General features: G+C 43.3%; 1 protein-coding gene across 3 annotated transcripts in view; it reads right to left on the bottom strand.

The window, feature by feature from the left end:
* The window catches only part of FASTKD1 (FAST kinase domains 1), a 677639-nt gene extending 658466 nt beyond the window's left edge, over positions 1-19173 (bottom strand). For 2 of the 3 annotated variants that reach the window (XM_069616165.1, XM_069616164.1), the window contains exon 1: positions 19032-19167. The gene's annotated coding sequence lies outside the window, so the exon portion shown is untranslated. Of the gene's footprint in view, positions 1-19031 lie in introns of all 3 variants that reach the window. The other variant, XM_069616163.1, reaches the window with a different exon arrangement.
* Between the last annotated feature and the right edge of the window lie 1026 nt (positions 19174-20199).

Here is a 20199-nt window from a genome sequence, read left to right as displayed (position 1 = left end):
AGCTTTAGAATCTTTACTCCAAAGTATTACCATCAATGATGGCATTAAGGGTATCACGATTACAGAATTGCCGCTCAGCCCCGGCCCCGCTCACTGATCGTGCTCCGGAAGTGCTTCACTGCTCCGGCTGGAATCACAGGGATGACATCAGAGTCACGTGAAGAAGAGGGGGCGGGCCGTTGCTATGGTCCTTTTCTCGGATGAGAACTAGTCACTACCGTCGCAAGAGCGCTTCCTCCGTTGCAAAGCACATTTCGAATAGTTGATTGTTATTTGGTTTCTGGTAAGCCTTAACATTTTCTCATGTTGAATGTCAATATTGGGTAGGGGGTATTTCTGTGTATTTTGGTCGTTTATAATGTGCATCAGGGGTGAGAATTACTTAAAGTACAGTGGGATTCCTTTTTGTCCCCGTTATTTCGGTGTATTGTAGGGATATGAAACGTGCATCACATGGGTGAGGCAATATTGGGGAGGGGGTATTGTGTATTTTGGGGGGTGAGATTTACTTAAAGCACAGGTGGATTCAGTTCATTTTGGTCTTTTCTCATGCAGATGTGCGACGTGTGTTTTATGGAGTGGGGATGGGCACAATGCGTTCCTCCCGTCCCAATGGGACTTCCACTGTACCAGTGAACAGTACAGCCAACAGTCCTCCTCCCCGCTGGAGGGGGAGGGAGAGGGTTGGAGGATTTGGTATGGGCAGCAGATGGGGATATGTGTTTTATGCAGACAGACGCATATGGGTACGAATATCCAGCATAATTGTTCAGTTATTTATTTCTCCTGTGCGGGGTGGGAGGGGTGATTTGGCATTCCCCGGGGAGGGGATTGTTCATTTACCCCTTTGCAATGTGTGGAAGAGAATGCTAAACGAAGGCCTTGTAGTGCTTTCAATATCAAGCACACATTTAAAGTCCCTGTGAGGCCCGCTAGCATTGTTAAAGTTTGCCGATACATTCTGAAATGCCTTTACGGCTTAATGACGTGTATCTGTTACGCCGTCGTGACGTTTTCACTTGGGACGTCTATGTGCTTAGGAAGAGGATTGCAGAGGCAGGAGCGGTCCACGCCATGCACGCCGGGCAGGTATTTATTTTTTATTGCACATTTATAATGCACTTATTTATCTCGGATAAGTGCCAGGTATATTAATAATATTTTTATTTACATCTCACATGCAGGTGTTTCACAGCGGGCAAGGGAGGGGAACGGGGAGAACAAAACACTGATGGGTTTGTTTTTCCTATTTTGATTTTAGTTGCATCAACAGCGGATCTTTGTGTGTCTTCTTGGCTGGTATCCCCATCCTCGGCTCCACCCACCTCCAAACAGAAGTGGTTTATGGCCGTGCCGCACACGCCGAGGGAATTTCAGGGCAGATTCGGCTGCCGCCAAATTCACCCTTATCCTGTGGTGGAAATTGAAAAAAATTGGGAGTCCGGGGGGTCCCACAAGGGTTGGGGTGGGGGCGGAGTTGAAGGGGCGGTACCCAAAGAGGCGGGGTTTGGTGGGGGTGGAGCTGGCAATTGACCTTGGCGCAATTTCTTTCATGCTGCTTCTTTTCCAAACTAAATATCAATTCCACTTTAAACCACTTCCATGGCACTTGCGATGAGTTACTTCACTATGCAAATAATAGTTTTGACCAGTGTTGCTGAGTAAATATTCTTTAAAATGCACAATTTGCATCCCATTTTATGAAGAAAAAAAACTCCCCCCTTGGGTACTATTCAAACATGGTCAGAAAAGGAATGAATTGCCGTTTACAACTATGGGCCACTTTATAATTGGTGCCCCCAGACAATTTTATGGCCCAGTCTGACCCGCACTTGTACAAGGGAGCAAACCGTACCATCCATCTGTGCACCTAAACTACCAACAGCAATGTTAGTCTACACTGTGGTATGAGCTCATACAGAGGATTATTGTAAGCAGACTGGTAAAGAATCATTAAAAGGTGCAATTACTCTAGCTTATGCTATCTTAAAGGTACTTGTATAGCGCACCGTCACCAACAGAATTGGTCCCCAGGTGCTCTGGCGGATCTGTAAATAGGAAGGGCGGGTTGGGTTAGTCGGAAAGAGGGGAGAAGTGGTGTTGGCAGCTTCAGCTCAATATACACCGAGTGCTAGGCTTTGGTGCTAGTATCGGATCGGGCGAGGCCTCGAGTGCTATGGGTGAAGTTTGTGTTGTTGATGCGGTGTGGTAAAGTGCATGCGGATTGCTGGGAGAAAGATGGTTGTGTGGTTTTGTGTGGGTTTAAGTATGCAGAAGATTGAGGGTTGGGTTAGTGGGGTCTGTATTCTGATTCAGGTACTTACAGTTCAGTAAGAGTTGTATACCTGTCGGTTGGGTTGTTGCTGGTTCCTCGTGGGCCGACTCGCTTTGGTGGTGTTGTGCTGATCCAACTGTATCCTATTGAGTATAGTTGGGATTGGTCGGTGCGTCTGAACCTAATCTTCGGTTGTGGGACTGGGTAGGTAATATCTATTCTCAGGTTATCTAGTGAGACCCTGGTCGGTTAAGGCTTTGAATGATTCAGGGTCAGAGTCGTGTTGATGTGTTGTCCTAGTGGATCCGTCTTGGTGAGCCTGTGTATTCAGTCGTTCGTATCCTTCTGTCCTGACTGGTTCATTGGTTTCCGTGGGGTGAACTTCCTTGGGACTATTGTTTAGTTGTAGTTTTTGTGTGGTGGGGCATTGTTTCCTGCTGGGTGTCGGTGGACAGTGTGTAGTGATGAAACATTCCGTTTCTCACCCACTGGATTGGGGCTCGTGGTGCAGTGCTTCCTTTCCCTCTCTATATTTTGCCCTTAGGGCTGTTGGGGAATGTAATGGTTATGGTCATGGTCCTCTTGATGATTCGTCCTAGTGTTTTTTTTATTAGTTTGCTATGTTTACTGTCTTTGATCATATTGCGGCTGTCTCCCGTTTGGTCGTTTCGTATGTCGTGGGATATTTACCTTGGCTTTTCCCCATTGATTGAATGGTGTATATTGCGGACGCTCTATGTTCGTTGAGATTTGTTATGTCAGTGCCCCTGTGACTGGTCTTTTCAGTTATGACGCAAAGAGCCAAGTTTTGAGTAATTTCCTGAATAACAGTTTCTTGTGTTCCGTATGTACTTTGGGAGGTCGTTCCAGGTTTTTGGGGCTTGGTGAGAGAAGGAGGATCCTCCAAGTTTTTTTGTAGGGCTTCGGTTCCAGGCGGATGTCCATGCTTGATCTGAGCGTTCTTGTTGGTTGATGTAGGTGCAGTTTGTCTCTTAGGAACTCAGTGTCTTCGTTGTGTACTGCTCTGTGCGTAATGCACATTGTTTTGAATTTTATTGGTAGCCAATGTAGTGTTTTCAGTGCTGGTGCAGTGTGTTCTCTTCGGGGTAGTTTCAGAAGTAGTCTGTCTGCCGTGTTTTGAATGCGTTGTAGTTTTTTGTTAGGAGTCGTTCAGGCCTAGGTATAGGCTATTGGCGTAGTCTACTTTGGACATGACGAGGGCGATGATGGTGGTTGTTTTGTTGGCGAACAATAGGAACGGTAAGATTCTCTTTGCCGCTCGCAGGAGGAAGAAGCATTTCTTGAGGAGAGCGTTTACTTGTGGCTCTAGCGTGAGATTGTTGTCCATCCGAACCCCTAGGTTTTTTACAATCAGCGCAGGTGCTGGGGTTGTCCCGAGTTTCCGGGTTGTCTTGTATTTTGAAGATCATTTGTGTATCGTCTGCCTAGTGGTGAAAGAGCAGATAATCTGTGGGGAAATCATGGTTTAAACCGAGGGATTGTCCTGCAACCTCATTCTTAAAGTTCCCGTGGTATGATTTCTGTAACTTTACTGCCTTTACGAGGTAAGGGGTTATGAACATTGCAGGGAGATGTGCCTGACTTTACCGCTCAGTGCTGCCAGGCAGTGCATTGAGCTGTACCGGTTAGAGTCTCTACCACAAGATGTCTCTTGACCCCCACCCCCATATTTCTTTCTTTCTGTATAGGACCGACTTCCTTCATTTCCCTGCGACTTCCTTGATTTACCTGCGTTGTCTGACTGACTAGGTGCCTGCATTTTGTTTTGCTAGTATACAGTGAAAATGCAAACTCCTATGTAGTTTTGCCAGCAAGATAACCATGAGTATTAGCCCTTAAAAAATAGCCATACTGTAGGCAGAGGTCTTCAGTCTGTGGGGCGTGTGATTCAGGACAGCGAGAAAAGAGAAAATACATGCTCAGTCAGTGCAACGTGATGAGGGCGCGGGAAATAAATGCAGCCTGGAAGTGCTCTTTCCTGAATTTGGATTGCGTGTCCACGCTGCATTGTTTTTTTTTTTTTTAAACTCTTTATTTCTCATTTTCAACAATAGTCAACAAACATCGCATCATCATCATAAGCCATTGAAAAGCAAAAGATACAATAGCGGGAATCAGTATAATAGAATTTTACATCATAACCCCTCAACCCACTACAGAAAACTTTAAATCAAATTCAAAACCAAACCAGATGCATCAAACACAAAACAAGAGACAAACAAGACAACACAAGACAACCACATAAACCCCCCCTATATACATAGTACTTAGAAATAAACCATTTCACTCCACACCACAATTCAACCTAGTATCATCCACAAAAGTCATTAAAACACTCCCACATTTCATCATAAAGTTCTGCCTTGTTTTGTTTGCTAAACATCATTTTTTCAAACCTCGATAAAGCGCTAACATCCAAAATCCACTCTTCTACTGGCGTCTTTTTTCGTGTCTTCCAGACCCTCAACGCTTGCTTAACTGCCACCAACAAAACTTTACGCACCCCATTCAATATCACCCAACTCACATCACGCCCACCACCATACGACAAGAATATAACAGCCAAGGGATTACGTGGGTAAACAATGTCCCAGACCCGATCAATCCTGTCAATAACCTCCCTCCAAAAGCTTACCACCCTTTCACAATGCCACAATAAATGCAAAAGAGTACCCTGTTCTTTCCCACAACCCAACACAAATCATCAGCAACTAAACCCAATTTACACATACGTACTGGAGTCCAACACAAATCATCAGCAACTAAACCCAATTTACACATACGTACTGGAGTCCAATACAATCTGCCCAATATCCGTTGTTGTATATAGCGTAATTGCAAATCCACCTTGGCAGTCGTCGGCACTCTCCAAATCCTATCCCATTCTCTCAATGTGATCTTCCTGCCCAACTCCTCCGTCCACGATAGCCTCCATTTTTCCCACGAGTCCAACCATTGTCCATCCGGTTGCATAAATTGCATAAATATTGACACTTTCTGCAAACCTATTCCCAATATATCAAAATTCTCCGGCTTTTTCAAGAATGGTGCACCCAACATGTCTCTCTGTTCCAAGAGCAAAGTTACCAGAATATCATACCTCATCAACTCCCTGCTCCTCAAAACAAATTTCTCAACTAGACTCCCAAAAGGCACCACCCCAGCATCGTTCCACATGTCGCCAATTAACAAAACTCCTCTCTGAATCCAACTCTCCCAAGCCAATACCTTATTATGGTACTGCAGACCAGGATTGTGCCAAAGTGAAGCCTCCTCATAAAGATATAATCCCAGACCAGTACCCAGAATCCACGACGACATCGCTTCTTTGGTGGCTAATACCGATTCCAAACATCGTGCCTTTGTAGGCAACTTTCCAAAAGAAAACAAACATTTAATATCATAAGGGAAAAACCGCTGCATCTCAATTTGTACTTACCACGGCACCCGGTTCAGATCCACACCAAAGTAAGTAGACACTTTCTTCAACAAAAAACCACTAAAGTAGTTTTTCAATACCGGGTACCCGAATCCTCCATCTTTAACTTTCCTGACCATAATGTACCGGGGAATCTTGGCCCTCTTACCAACTCCCCATAAAAAATCTTGAAACACTCTATCTACGCGTGCCAATGCTTTCTTTGTAAAATGCAAAGGCAAAGATTGAACTACATACAGAATCTTCGGCAGCAAAATCATTTTAATGGCATTAACTTCGCCCCAAAGAGTCAAATTAACACGTCCCCATCTCAGAATATCCCGTCTAAGCACCTCAATGATTTTATCCACATTATAACTGACTAACTTTCCAAACTCTCGGGTAATATGAATGCCCAAATATTTCACACTAGAATATTCCCAGTTATAGTTCCACCCCAGCAGCTGTTCACAATCAGGCGAAGCCACCGTCTTATCCCAGTTGATCCAATACCCACATAGGTGACCCACTTCCTCAAAGACCTCTCTTAATAGTTGACCCCCTACAACAGGATCATTCAAGATGACCACCACATCATCTGCATAAGCTAAAGCCTTCACTTCTCCTCCTCCCACTGCAAAGCCTCTGATACGACCCATCTGACGTATAAATGCCAACAAAGGTTCCAATGCCAAATTAAATAACAGCTGCAACAAGGATCAACCTTGGCGAGTGCCTCTAAACTACGGAAATGACGTAGAAAACCCCCCATTCACCCACACCTTCGCCGAAATGCCATTTTGAAGAGCCTGAATAGCCTTAATAAAGCAGGGACCAAAACCCAACTTCAACAGCGTATAATTAAAAAAAACTCCAATTCACCCTATCAAAGGCCTTCTCAGCGTGTAAGAAAATCAACAAAATATCCTTTATTTCCGAGGCCGGCAAACTCAAAATATCTAACAGATTCCGAATATTATCATAGCCATACTGTCGCTCCATAAATCCAGTCTGAGAGCGCTCCACCAAATCACCCATATATTTCTTAAGCCTCACTGTCGGTAATTTTGTAAAAATGTTCAAATCTACATTAAGCAAGGCCGATAATTATTACACTTACTAATATCTTTTTCAGGTTTCGGGATCACCGTGATAATTGTCTCTTTCATTGAATCACATAACCTCCCCTCCCCAAAAAACAGTTATATAAATCACATAACCTCGGTGCCAACACTATTTTTGATAAAAGTCTACCGTCAAACCATCCAACCCCGGAGATTTACCCCTACTCATATCCTCAATTACCGACAAAACCTCTGGGACTGTAATCGGTGCTTCCATAAAACATTTACCTTCATCAGAAAGCACTGGGAGTTCAATTTTTCCAAAGAATCTATAAAAAAAATCCCCTGTTTGTGGTGTAATATCTTCTGTATACAATTTAGCATAAAAGGAGCGAAAACATTCACCAATTTTGTCTTTCTTAATCTCCAAATTACCAGCCGCATCCACTATTTTCTGAACATACACCCTCTCAGTATAATTCCTCAATCTGCTTGCCAGCAGCTTCCCTGCTTTATCCCCCTGCTCGCAATACTTTTGCTTCATGTAATACAATCCCTTCTCAACTTGTGAGTCCACCTCAACTTTTAGCATCTCTTTAGTATCCAAGATCTCAAGTATAATATTCTCATCCCTCGATAAAGCATAATTCCGTTGCAAGTCTCCAAGTTTCTTTTCAAGCTCCACCAAACTGGCTTCACCCACCCTGCGTATTATTGCAGTCCACTTCACCAGTTCCCCCCTAACTGAAGCCTTAAAAGCACCCCACACCACCATGCTTCCTGCTGGTGACGCCAGCGTCTTATTGCCTGTTAAGGGATGCCGCTTCTCGCTCCGACCACCACACCACAGTTGGACGGAGTGCCGGGAAGCAAGCGTTTCAGGCCTTTGTTGGTCCCCCTGCTTCCCTCTCTCCCTTTGGACCCACGAAGACTAACGCGTGGGGAAAGGGGAGCAGAGGGGCTGGATGACTGCAATGCTGGTTCCCCATGGCTCAGCAATGGTCTGTCAACCTGCTGAGCTACCCTGGGAGCCATCTACTATAGAGCAAGTCTATGCATCCCATGATATACTAAAATCACTGCATTACCAACAGTACATTTGTTGCACCGCTGCCACAGAAGTGATTTAAAGTGGAATTCATGTATATCATCCTGCTGCTATGTCAGCGCTGTCACCTAACTGCAGTATAAGCTACATGGCTATTACTCGATGTTTCAGAAAGTTGGCTTGGTGAGTTAAGAACTCCTGTGTCATAGTCTATGTGCATTTTACACATTCAAAGGAAAGTAATTTCCAAACTCAAAAACGCTGCATAAACTGGCGTTCACTAGTTTTCTTTGAGAGGGGTTCTTTTTTAAAAAAAATTCTGAGCAACACACCAATACAATTTGTGTGCCCCTTGCTTTGTGTTTTATCACAGGTTATATTCATAAAGATGTTATGTTTACAACTAAAGGCTTCCATTGTGCTGACAGCAGTTATTAGGAAATTAAACTGGGTTCATGGGTGCCAAACAGAGGCAGAAATACCCAAACCCATCCCTTGGCCAAACACATTTTATAGCACTTCTTTTTTTATAATAATTGCAAAAAGCCCAATCGATTACAAGTTTTGCATTTATTTTTTTATTGTTTTGGTTAAATTCAACCTTAAACAGTCTCAGCAATGGTCTGTCAACTTGCTGAGCTACCCTGGGAGTCACCTACTATAGAGCAAGTCTATGCATCCCATGATATACTAAAATCACTGCATTACCAACAGTACATTTGTTGCACTGCTGCCACAGAAGTGATTTAAAGTGGAATTCATGCATATCATCCTGCTGCTATGTCAGCGCTGTCACCTAACTGCAGTATAAACTACATGTCTATTACTCGATGTTTCCGAAGGTTGGCTTGGTGAGTTAAGAACTCCTGTGTCGTAGTCTATGTAAGATATGTAGATGAATGATTTTAATGTCAGCAGGCTGGACTTCACAACAGTTAAGGGTAACCTATAACAAGCTGATGCTCTTGCTCTCGCTTTGCTTGCTCTATTATTTTGTTTTGTCTCTGTGACTGAGTATGAGTCACGTTTTCAGGTATGTGCTCTTTACTGCTCTCTACCAGCTGGGATGGACTGGCCTATAGGGAACTTTTGGAAATTTCCCGGTTGGACCCTGCACCCTTGGTCCCCTTTGTGTGCGGGGGAGGATGTGTGCCGACTGGCAGAATATAGTGCGCACATATTGGTACGGTCAATCTGGTACGTTTATGATATGTTTTATTGTACTTTTTCATTTGCAGGTACACAAATTGGCTTAATCATCCCATCTTGGACAGCAAAGTTCCCAGAAGCAATGGCACCATAAAAAATCCCGACATCTGTATTAGGACTTTCCGACGGTAAGAATGTCTTTTTTTTTTAAACAACTGTATTTTGCTGTTGGTGATGGTGGGGTCATTTTAAAGGTATAGTAGGAGTCACAATTGGGGATTTCAAACCTATTTCTGAGGCTGTTCCTTATGTCCAGTTTGGGGCGGTACTGAAAGTTCACATCTCATGTGGGAGTTGCATTTGCAGTGCATTGCGTACTCTCTCCTCGTTTCCCAGCGTTACGTCCTGCTTACTAACTGATGCCTAACCCCCAAGAGCTGGTTTTAACCCCTGCTCATTTTTGAAGTCTCAGGTAGACCCATGTATCCTTGACTAACTGTTTTCATTGCAGCAGCATTGCTCCAAGCGTCGGTGTGTCAACCTAACAACCTGTGTCCAAGCAAGAAAAATCCAGTGAAGCACTTGACCCAGTGACGCATGCAAGTAAGGATTTCTTCTCCCTATGTAATATCGGTTGAGTAGAAGTGCTGAAGGTTTATATCGGCCCTGTGCAATGTGCATCCAGGTGTGGTTTTCGCCGTCCTGTGGCCTAATCCAGGACCACACCTCAACAAAAAATTAGAGCTAGAACTTCACAATCTGAACACAGAGTCTTCTGAGACTTGTATCAATGTGGTGTTTTTTTTTTTAATCCAAGCAGCATTTCTGACCCATTACTGCTGAGTTTGTTTTTCCCCCAAGCTGTTCATATGGTTTTGTTTTTCGCGCCCCCCTCCTCCAGCCTTTTCACGTGGTTTGTTTTAAATCTTATGTGGTTTTTTGTCAATTTAAATCTTTTAAAGCATTTTTAATTTTTGAAAACTTTAAATGGTTTTTAGAAAATAATGTGATATAAATTAGCATGGGGTGTTTGCAATGTTTTCAGAGTCAGGCTCCTTTTTTAGATGGATCATTGGTACTAAGTGAAGAAAATATCTTTTTCACTGTACCGATTGGGGGGGGGGGCGGGGTCGATTTAGAAAGACCTCTCTGTGAGCAGTCTTTCTAAATGGAACGATCATACTTGTCAAACCCCTGTCACACATGAGTGCGTGCAGGGGCTGACAGGCACTTTGAGACCCAGCAGAGTCGTCACAGGAGGCAGAGGTGTGTTTTGGACTGTGTGTGCGCATGTGGGTAAGATGCGTGTGTTGGAGGATGGAAATTGGGGATTCGGGGCCCCCCCCCCCGATTGACGACTTAATGAGCTGGTGTGGGAAGGAGGGGGGCAGTATGTGAATTCCGCACTTTAAAGTCAATACAAAAACGGCCGGGGAAAAATCAGTCTTTCTTTGTGTTCGGGCTTTAAAATGCAGAAATAACACATAGAACTGGATAGTTTCCTAGTGCCCAAAGATGGTACAACTGGATAGTTTCCTAGTGCCCAAAGATGGTATGAATCTCAAACAAAAAGCGGAAGGAGAGGTGGAAATGGACACGAGAAATGTAAAAACACGGAAATATGTCTTTTTTGTGTTTTGGGTTCACATGGATCCCAGTTGCTGACAAGTTAAGCTGCAGTGTGTGGTTTATGGTGCTACGTTAGCAAGCCTGAAGCCAAAACTTAAGGCACATTTGGAAACAAAACCTTAGCAAAAAAGACCATGGATTTGTTTGTACAGCAGCTACAAGGAATACACAAGCAAAAGACACTGTTAAAACGTGGCCTCAGTACCTGTAAATGCTTTGGAAGCTTATTACCACATTATCAGGGGGGGGCCTTTACAGATGCCGATAGTAATTCTGCCAACAATTCTCACTGTCAACCGGGTAATGCTTAGTGACGGTGCAGCAGAGAAATGCAAAAGTATCTTTGACACCACAATTTTCCGCCGCACCACTGACCTGTCCTCTTCTATCAGTACAGAATGTATATTGTGCTTGAAATATTTTGTAAACCAATTCAGGGCAAAGCAACTGCATCTATAGTCATTGACATTGTTAACTACTTCCTAAGTTCCCACTGCCTAAAGTGGGAGGTGTGTGTTGGTATTTGCTTGGATGGTGCTCCTTCAATATCTGTTGCTAGAAGTGGGTTAAAAGCAAAGGTTTGATAGTAGCTCCACATATATTGTGAACACACACACTGCGGGATCCCCGGGAAGCTTTGCCTGTGCGCAATATGGGGAATGGACTCTCAGAGGTGCTGACTTTTGTAAAGATTGTGCATTTTATAAACTATGCACCGCACAAGAGCCCATCTGTTTGCCACATTATGTACAGAAATGGGAGCTGAACATGATGCTTTGTTTCACACGGAGGTCAGGTTGCTCTCCAGGGGGAAAGGTTTTATATTGTGTTTAGCAACAAAGTGAGATGCTTTCTCCTGGGTTTAGACCAGACGAAAGAAGAGTCTCTTTGTGATTCACACTGACTTGTACTGTTAGCTTACCATGGTGACCTCTTTGAAAAGCTTCATTTTCTAAACCTCTCCCTGCACGGCACAGAAAAGAAACCACATCATTGGCTATGAACGCAAAAATGTCAGCATTTAAGAAGTTGGATCTTAGGAGGAGGAGGAGGGTTAATGTCTGCATTCCGACACGTTTCATCATTAGCAGATGCTCTTGAGGAGGTGGAGTATGATCTTTTCATGTGTTGCTGAACTAATGGGAAACCATCTCAGAACCACTCTCAAAAGTACTTTCCAGAGGACAATTGTAGCATCAATGACTGAGTGGTTCAGCCTTTCCTATCGGACGTAGGGGCCCGCCCACCTCCCAATACACCTCCAGGAGGAACTAATGGAACTTCAAAGTGACCGCCTACTGGAGTCATTTCAAAACATTGTCCTTGGGTGGATTTTGGCAAAATGCAATTTCCTCCATTTATCCAAATGCAGTCAATGTACTGTTACCTTTCAGCTCCTCGTACCTTTGCAAGATTGGATTTTCAATTTTTTGCTGCCCTAAAGACCAAATATTGGTCAAAGATGGAAGACAGCCAACCAGAGGTTATTGCAAAAATATAACCCAATAGTGATGACTGCTGAAAGGCAGGCCCACACTTCACACTAGCTCTCCAGTATGCCACTGTCCAACTTGCAAATGACTGCATTGATAGTAATCAAGTTTTTGTACTTAAGTATGTCCTACGTTACTCTTTGAAATAAATATCCAACGCTACTTTTAGTCACGTCCCCTTTAGCAAAAATTTTGGAATGCTGCGTTTACAAATATTTGCCCTCTAATTAATTTGAGATATTGCAAGCAATGATTTTGAAAGAATGTTGTTTGGCACCCACACCTCCATTTGGCACCATTCTACACCAGATAAACATTTTGGAGTCCATGTGGATAGAGGGGCCCAAGCCAGGTACCCTTTTCTTAGGGAGTGCTTGGGGGTCAAACAAGTTTGAAGACCACTGCCCGTAGAGTTATCAAGAAAATGTTTTTTTTTTTTTTTTAAAAGGCAAAAAACCTAATTGCTATCTTGCTGGCACTGCTATATGTTAACATATATTTTGATTGCTAGTTTGGAGGAGCACTTATTCTCCCTGGTCCCTAGGGGACAGTGCATGTGTGGGCTTAAACGGCAGAAGCTTAATGTACTAAACAAACCTTTGCAAAATCCCTGGTTGCTTTAAAGTGGTCCATTATCCACGTGCTTGCTGTGCCCTTGTGTGTGACGTTGCTGTGTGTCCGGTAAGGTGCATATACAACTCGTACTCATGACCGCACCTTCCGTGGGTAGGAGCGAAATCATTCCGGTGCTTTACTGGGAAGGAAAGAGTTGCAGGGACCCAGCGATACTCCAGATTTGACTCTTGTCGTCTGCTTAAGAACATTGCAGTGTCGCATAGCCCCTGTGAGAATGTGTCTCTTGTATTTAGAGGGCACAATGCTTGTAATTTTCAATAAGTTGCCCAGATAGCTGCATGCCAGTGCACACACCTGCTGGCATAGATTTCCATTGTGTGGGGATTGTGTGACTTTTGCAGCATCTTTAATGTTGCTTAATTCTGAAGCAGGGTGCAGAGTGGCAACGTTTTGGTTGGCTAGCATGAAGGCTGGCTAAGTTTTGAAGTGTGCGGCAGACTGTTTGAGCCGCTGTTTGGTACAGGGTGTGCTGCACACACCGCCAGGTGTAGTCTCAAGCTGGGGATAGTTGAAAAGCCCTGATGAATGAGTTCTTTGATTCCTGCTTTCCACCTTCTGGTGGCACATGCTGCTTTGGTCTTAGATTTGCTGTTGTGATTCGGCGCACAGAGAATGGTTGCAGATATTGGCCATCCAAGCTCTCATGAAGAAGGGAGAAAAAGACTCCTCTAATCAACAGTGGACAGATGCCCCCCATCTATTTATTTCTCTTAGCAATGCTTGCAACCTGATCATTGCTTTCACTTAAGCCATTGAACACCAGCCAACTAAAAAAGAAAGGTGGCATCCATTAATTGTCCAGGAACTGAATTTGCATTAAAGGAGAGTTTCAAGTGAACTCTCTTGGTAATGCTTTTGCATATAGTTTTTTCACTGCTGGAAATTACGGATGCTATACCCGGGAGGCAGAGCTTTTTACGCCATTTATTTTAAAGGGCACATAGGTGGCTTGTTCACCCCCGTTTTCCATTGCCATTGCCTTTTCGGTTCACAGTAGGGCTAGTTGTGCCAGGGGACCCGTGAATTCCCCTCATGACTCATGCTCTACTCATCTACGTTTAGTTTGTTCAACACTTTGGGGAAATCGCTACATGATTTAATATATACAAATCAGGGACTCCGGATTACTGCATGGTCTAGTTATACTTATGTCACATTCTCTATATAGGTTGATGAGGTTCCCAGAGGGATTGTATTGCCCCTTCAATGCGGTTTGCTTGACCTCAGCAGTTAATTGAAGATAGTTTGCCTGTAAACTTTATTGAATGCTTGCTAGGGCTAGGGATAGTGATCCCTGTCATTAATTTTGAACATATCTTTTTTGATCATTGTTTATGATGATCTGGGGTGAATGCTTTTTATGGTTTTTCTTTTTATCTAATGATGGGACCAGTTCATTCTCGTTAGATGATGTTGAGCTATTTTCTTGCTTGTCTGGATTTTTCAGCAGCCTTGTGTATCAGGACTGGCGCGGTAGCAGGAATTTTCTGACCTGGGCGTGAAAGGAGTGCTGTGAATTGCTTTGCTATTTGAAAGTGGGAGGTCACTTTATTCCCTTAACCCCTTAAGTGCCAATGGTGAGGTATCTTGTCCCTGGGACTACCTCCCTGTTGCCAAGGGCGAGGTACCTCTTCCTTGGCACCTAAGGGTTAATGAAACAGAAAACGTTAGAAGGCATTGAATGGTGAAATACCAAAATCGCCAAATAAAGGCTTTGGCACTGGGGGTGGGGGTCCGTGGCAGTTAAAAGGTTAAGGCAGTGGTCTTCACGTCTTTTATGCAGAGCTGTCCCCCTCCCCCTTGAGTACTTGAGTAAAATAATTTCTGCCCTCCGCCACAAATTCTTATATTTTCTATTAAAAAATCACCATTATCCTTCAAGCCCCCCACCAACTGCCATCCTTTGGGCCCCCCTGTTTGAAGGCCTCTGCCATACGACGCCCTAGCTGTTCAGCATACAGACGCCCCCTTTTCATGGGTGGGGCGGCTCCTTCCCAGTTCCACACAATGACTGTTATACGGATCAGGCTGGTTGCTTTCAAACCGTTGCCAAGTAGGGGATAAATGCTCCTACTGGCTGCCCCTCTCTGGCTTTAATGCTGTTGCTGCTCCAATGCCCCCACAATGTTCTACACAAATAGTCCATGCCTTCCTCAGATAGGAGCACCCGACCCTCTATGTAATAGGTTATCTACATGTATCCAGCCGTGGTGCATGTGTGAGAAACCATGTCTCTGCCAAGTTTACCCATGGCTTGGTTTACTTTTTTGCAGGATTTTTCCACTGCTATGAGTGCTGCACTAGTTCAGCTGTAGTGCATAATTTATTGTACATGAGCGATGCTTTGGGGGGGGCTGTGACCCTTCTGGAGAATAGTGCCTGGCTCATATTAGCAAAGGCATTCTGCTAAGGTGTAATATTTACTTTTTGTTCCCCCAGTAAAGATCACTTTGGTCATGGGTTCTGTCACTGCATGCCCTCCTATTTCCTGTACATGTTGCTGTCTGCAAGGTGGGGTTCTCTATGGTTGATATTTACATTTAAGGAACTGAAACATGTGTTTGTCTTTTAAAGGACACACACAAAATGACTGCAGCATTTTAGGTACAAGATCTCAGCAGTTAAGACCGTATTGCCTCTCCAGAACACACACCTCTAAATTTGCGAACAGATGCAACTGGTTAAAGCCACAATGGGTGGAAGTCTTGGAGGAAGTTAACCAAGCACCAAGAGACGCTTCGCTCATAAATCGGGACACATCAGGCAGGAACATCCATAGCAAGCCCACTATAAATTAATGGTTTTGGGTACAGGCCTTGTTCACAAATACTTGCCACATACTAAATTTACATATTTTATTTCTTCTTTTAGACAATAACTCAAATCATCATGGCACTCTTTGATTCAGACAATTCTCTGTGCATTTGAAAGGATGGGGAATTTGAGCCTTTGCAATTCCTGGTGAAGTTAATTGGAAAAAGCTGATAGAGGGTATCAATGAAAGTAGAAGAGGAATACGTGAAGAAAAGTATTTCAAGGAGTCATGCTTTTCTAGTTAGGTAAGTAATGTGTTTTTTTTTTGTTCATCTATTTGATTTTTGGGGGAGGAGGGTACATCTGACGTCCCTATGTGGAGTCGTTCCCCTTTTTCACACATACAGATGAATTCTACATAATGCCCACCTCATTTACAGCATCTCTTTCCTCTAGAGTAACTATGGATGGTCTACTGATTTCTTTTATGTTATTGGCAAAGCGCTATGGGTTGGACGCCCTAAGGGACTGTAGTCCAGGTCAGAGTATGCGTGCAGCTAGGACAGAGAATGGATTGCTATTGGCGAATTGCACTCTACCTCCTTAAAGTTAGGCACAGTCCATTAGAATGAAAGTAAAACAATATCATCAGGGTATTCATCTGTAGGTGAATTTATTCCCATAAAGTCAGCAGACACATGTTTCGACCTTAGCCGTCTTCAAGGCCTTGAAATCGAACACTTGGTATGGTGACCAGGTTTGGAAGTTGATTGTGAAAATATCTTTAAACAATTTTCTGATAGTACTTGATGATTAAAGGGTTGAGTCCGGAGAGACCTGTCAATGGCTGGTGCGTTGTGCTAAAAGTCTTTAGTGGTGCTTGGACATCCTGGATTGGTTCCCCAAATCGAAATTCCTAAACTATCTTTTTTTTATTTGTATTTTTTTTACACCTTGGATGCAATCCTGAAAATGTAGTCCACGGGTTGGGGAACTAATCTAGGATGTCCAAGGTAGAGCGCGATTTGCAAATAACAATCAGTTTTCTGTCCTTTACGTTCAAGGTCTTTATGCGTAGACCATTGTGGAATTGGCGATGCAGCTCGCCACTGTTTATAAATTATAGTGGTCACGGCGCACTCTCAACGATATGTACCCATACACATTGTTATGTGTGCAGCTACACTGAGTTGTGGGTAGCTGCATGGGGAGGGAGGGAAAGCGCCAAGGAGAGCAAGAATAAGCAAAACTCCAAGGGGGCGGATAGGGTCACGTTTAAGGGGAGTCACCCCAGTGTACAGCTCGGGCAAAATGTTTGTTGTATTGGTATTCACATTATGAAGGTTCATCTTGCCTTTTTCTTACCCGCAGCCAAGAAACAATATTAAGACACAGGACACATTTGATGAAATAACGAAAAGCTATAATTGAGGCATTAAAAAGAAAGGTAGAGGAGAAAAAGAAGCTACTGGTGGAATCTGGAAAAAGAAGATGCAGTGAAAAAAAAAGAGAATTATATTGTAAAAGCTGATGGGTGAAAACTGACTATTCCAAAATGTATTAATGGCTGTTCACAAAAGCTGGAAAACCTTTGTGGCAGGGCTGGCTAGTGTTCTTCATTCCTTCCTCAAAATCTGCCTATTACTTCACCTGGACAATTGATAGACCATCATTAAATCAGCAGTCTGTGTAATGTTGCAGCTCCCAGAGATGTAGCTGTGCAACAACTGCAAAATAATGGACTATAAAGTATCCCGTCAGTTGTCTGCTACAAATGTTTTGTCGAACAGATCTAATTTGACAAGGTCAACTCTATCACCACGTCTTCTTAAGTGTGTTCTTGTTACAGTATGATGGTCATGCCTGTTTGGACCATGAAGTGACACCTACACGTTACCACACACCTGTGCAATCTTTCAGATTACAGTTTAAAAAAAAAAACAATGGATTTGGAACATCCCCACAACCGAGTTTGGTTGCTACGTCAGCCACTGCAACTAATCTACAATGTAATTGTACCTCACATGCTGCTCTGTGAAACTGAAGATGCAAGGGATCTTGTGTGTAGAACTATTATAGTTGATCTGGTGAATTTGTAGGTTGGTGCCAACTTGTAAATGGTGCATGTTTTTGTGCTATTGGATTTCTGTTGGCGGTCAGTTTTCATGGGTGTGGTGGATGGTCGGACAAATTGCTAGCTGCTCATAGTGATACTGGGTGAAGTGATCGACAGTCTTGTCATGCAGGTAAGCCTTCTGTTTAGGTCACTGAAAGTGTTTATTTTAGTGCAGTGATTTGTAATTGTGGGAGTTTATTGGGTGTGATGCCATGTTAGCTAGAGGTGAGATATGAAATGAGGGAGTTTAGAGGTTGGTTTGTGACGGGTGGATTTGTATACTAAATCAGCAAACCTTGGTTAATGACATTTTAGTGTTCTAGCAAAGATGGCAAGTAACGGCTGCAAATTCCATGTTTTCCAGTACACTATCCATAAGTCTAACCCTATAGTAATACCACCCATCTTACACACAAGAAATCAAAACCCTTTCCTAAATCGTTTGAAAGCGACATCCTCCTGAAGTTGTCTGCAATAATCGTTCACAATTTCAAACCCGTCCTAAAGTTGTCACAGGGTCATCCTGGAGTAATCCTCCACCTATCCTGAAGTTGTCATGGGGTCATCCTGGAGTAGTCCACACCCATCCCCGAAGTTATCATGGGGGTCATACTGGAGTAATACAAGAGGTTGCCAGACATTTGGTCGAAAAAAATTGGTCGACCAGACAAATGGTCGAACCAATTTGATCGAAAACCAAATGGTCGAATTTTTTTTTTTTTTTTTTTATTTAACCCTTTTTTTCATTTTTTTGGGGGGGTCCCCCCAACCCCCTTTTTTGCTCTAAAAACCCCTTTTTTTACTAAACGAAAACCCGAAAAATAAATATATAAATAAAAAAAAATGCAACCATTTGGTTTTCGACCGAATTGCGTCGACCAAATTGCAGTCGACCAGTTTTTTTTCCACCAGTTGACTGGACACCATACAAGATCATCACTGGAAGTAATCAGAACTCCTCTTTGAGTCGTTTCTGTGATAACTCTAGAGTCATCTCATTTGAATATTTCAGCCACATACTTAAGGATGGTTTCGGATGATCTCCCTGAACTAGCCATGGATGACTCTAGGATGCAGTCACCTGATGACTCAAGAATGATTCCAGGAAGATCTTCCTTTTTGACTTGGGTTGGCATTACTGTCATACCTGTCATCACTGTCACTGTGTCACCTGCATGACTCTTCCCCCGCACTAAAACACTTCCAGGCTTATCCAAAAAGATGAAGGTGGCATGCCGTCTACAACCTAGGTGTGAATGGGTTCGGCAGTCCCCATCCCATGTAAGGAGGTGGTCAGTCTGCATCTGCTCTGTACAGCGTGGAGACAATCCCTTCCAGCTCACGCAGGCAGTCCTTCACCCAGGGGTGCGGCGCTGTATCAGCAGGAGCACTCATCTAACAAAGACAACACGGTTCTGTCAGGCTTACCCTACTGTCTGTGCTTGAAGGACGGCAGATGCATGGACGGCTCTGCACAGGTTTCCTGTTGCTGCACACACGTGTTCAATCCTCAGCTCCGTGCCGGCCGTGCAACTCTCTCTCCTGACAAAGTCAAACACCAGAGGTACGTCCAGCAGCTGCGCATGCGGGTGCCTATCTACAGGAAGCTCCTACACATTCACATAACGACGAGGACGGACTAAACACTCGAACAAAATTACAACCATAAGTATCTAACAAAAATACCTTCTTCCAACCTACCAACCTCTGAAAAATTATTTCATTTTTGCAGGCGAAATCTCCATAGACACCTATGGATGGGCAAAAAGATCGGCGCGTGTAGGAACTGAATCTATTCGCCGATTCGGTGGCTGTAGGAACTGAATCTATCGGCTGATTTTGAGGCACGTTCTAAAACAGGGAAGTGTTCTTCCATGAAGGATTAACATTTTGCATAGAATAAACTATTGTAACAAACAAAAAATGTGTTTCAGGTATATGAAAACCTGGCATTTGCATATTTCTGATTTACAGCCTGGCAGCAGGTCTGGTAAAAATAAAATAAAAATATGACTCGTGTAGGTGTCGTTCACCTCCCCTTCACGTTTCCCCTTTTTACTATTAACATTTCCTATACTGCAGGACCACTTTTCTAAATTGCTAAAAGCTTAAAGACATGTTCGTAAATTAGAAAAATGGCAGCCTTTAAAGAAATGCTGCTAGTGCCACTTATGTATATGTTTCTTCCACAATTAGAGATTTTAACAGCTTTTGCTGCAGGAAAGTATGGCATCTCCCCTTCATTCTTTCCACCCACTTCAGAATGATGGTGCTGGAAACTGGACGGAAGAATGTCTGCTTTCCACACAACTTTTATCACGAGCCCAGAATTGGGCCCTGGTGAGTTAACAGACATGCCTTCTTCATAGAGTGCTAATGCTCCAGAATTAGGATGACTTAAGTGTTTGAACACACATCTTTTCAGCTGTAGTTCATATAAGTATTTTTTCAGGTTTGGGTTTCAAGAGATTAAATAATAATTCTTTTTTAGCAATGCTTTGAAAAGTACACAAATCTCATAAGAAATTAAACTGACATTTGCATTGTTATAGAAACATGTCGAGCAAAAGGATTGATATAGCTTTATTTCTCCCAC

This window comes from Ambystoma mexicanum, chromosome 9, assembly GCF_040938575.1.
Source record: "Ambystoma mexicanum isolate Mex_15411 chromosome 9, UKY_AmexF1_1, whole genome shotgun sequence".
NCBI lineage: Eukaryota > Metazoa > Chordata > Amphibia > Caudata > Ambystomatidae > Ambystoma > Ambystoma mexicanum.
This window is presented reverse-complemented; position numbering and strand designations above follow the sequence as displayed.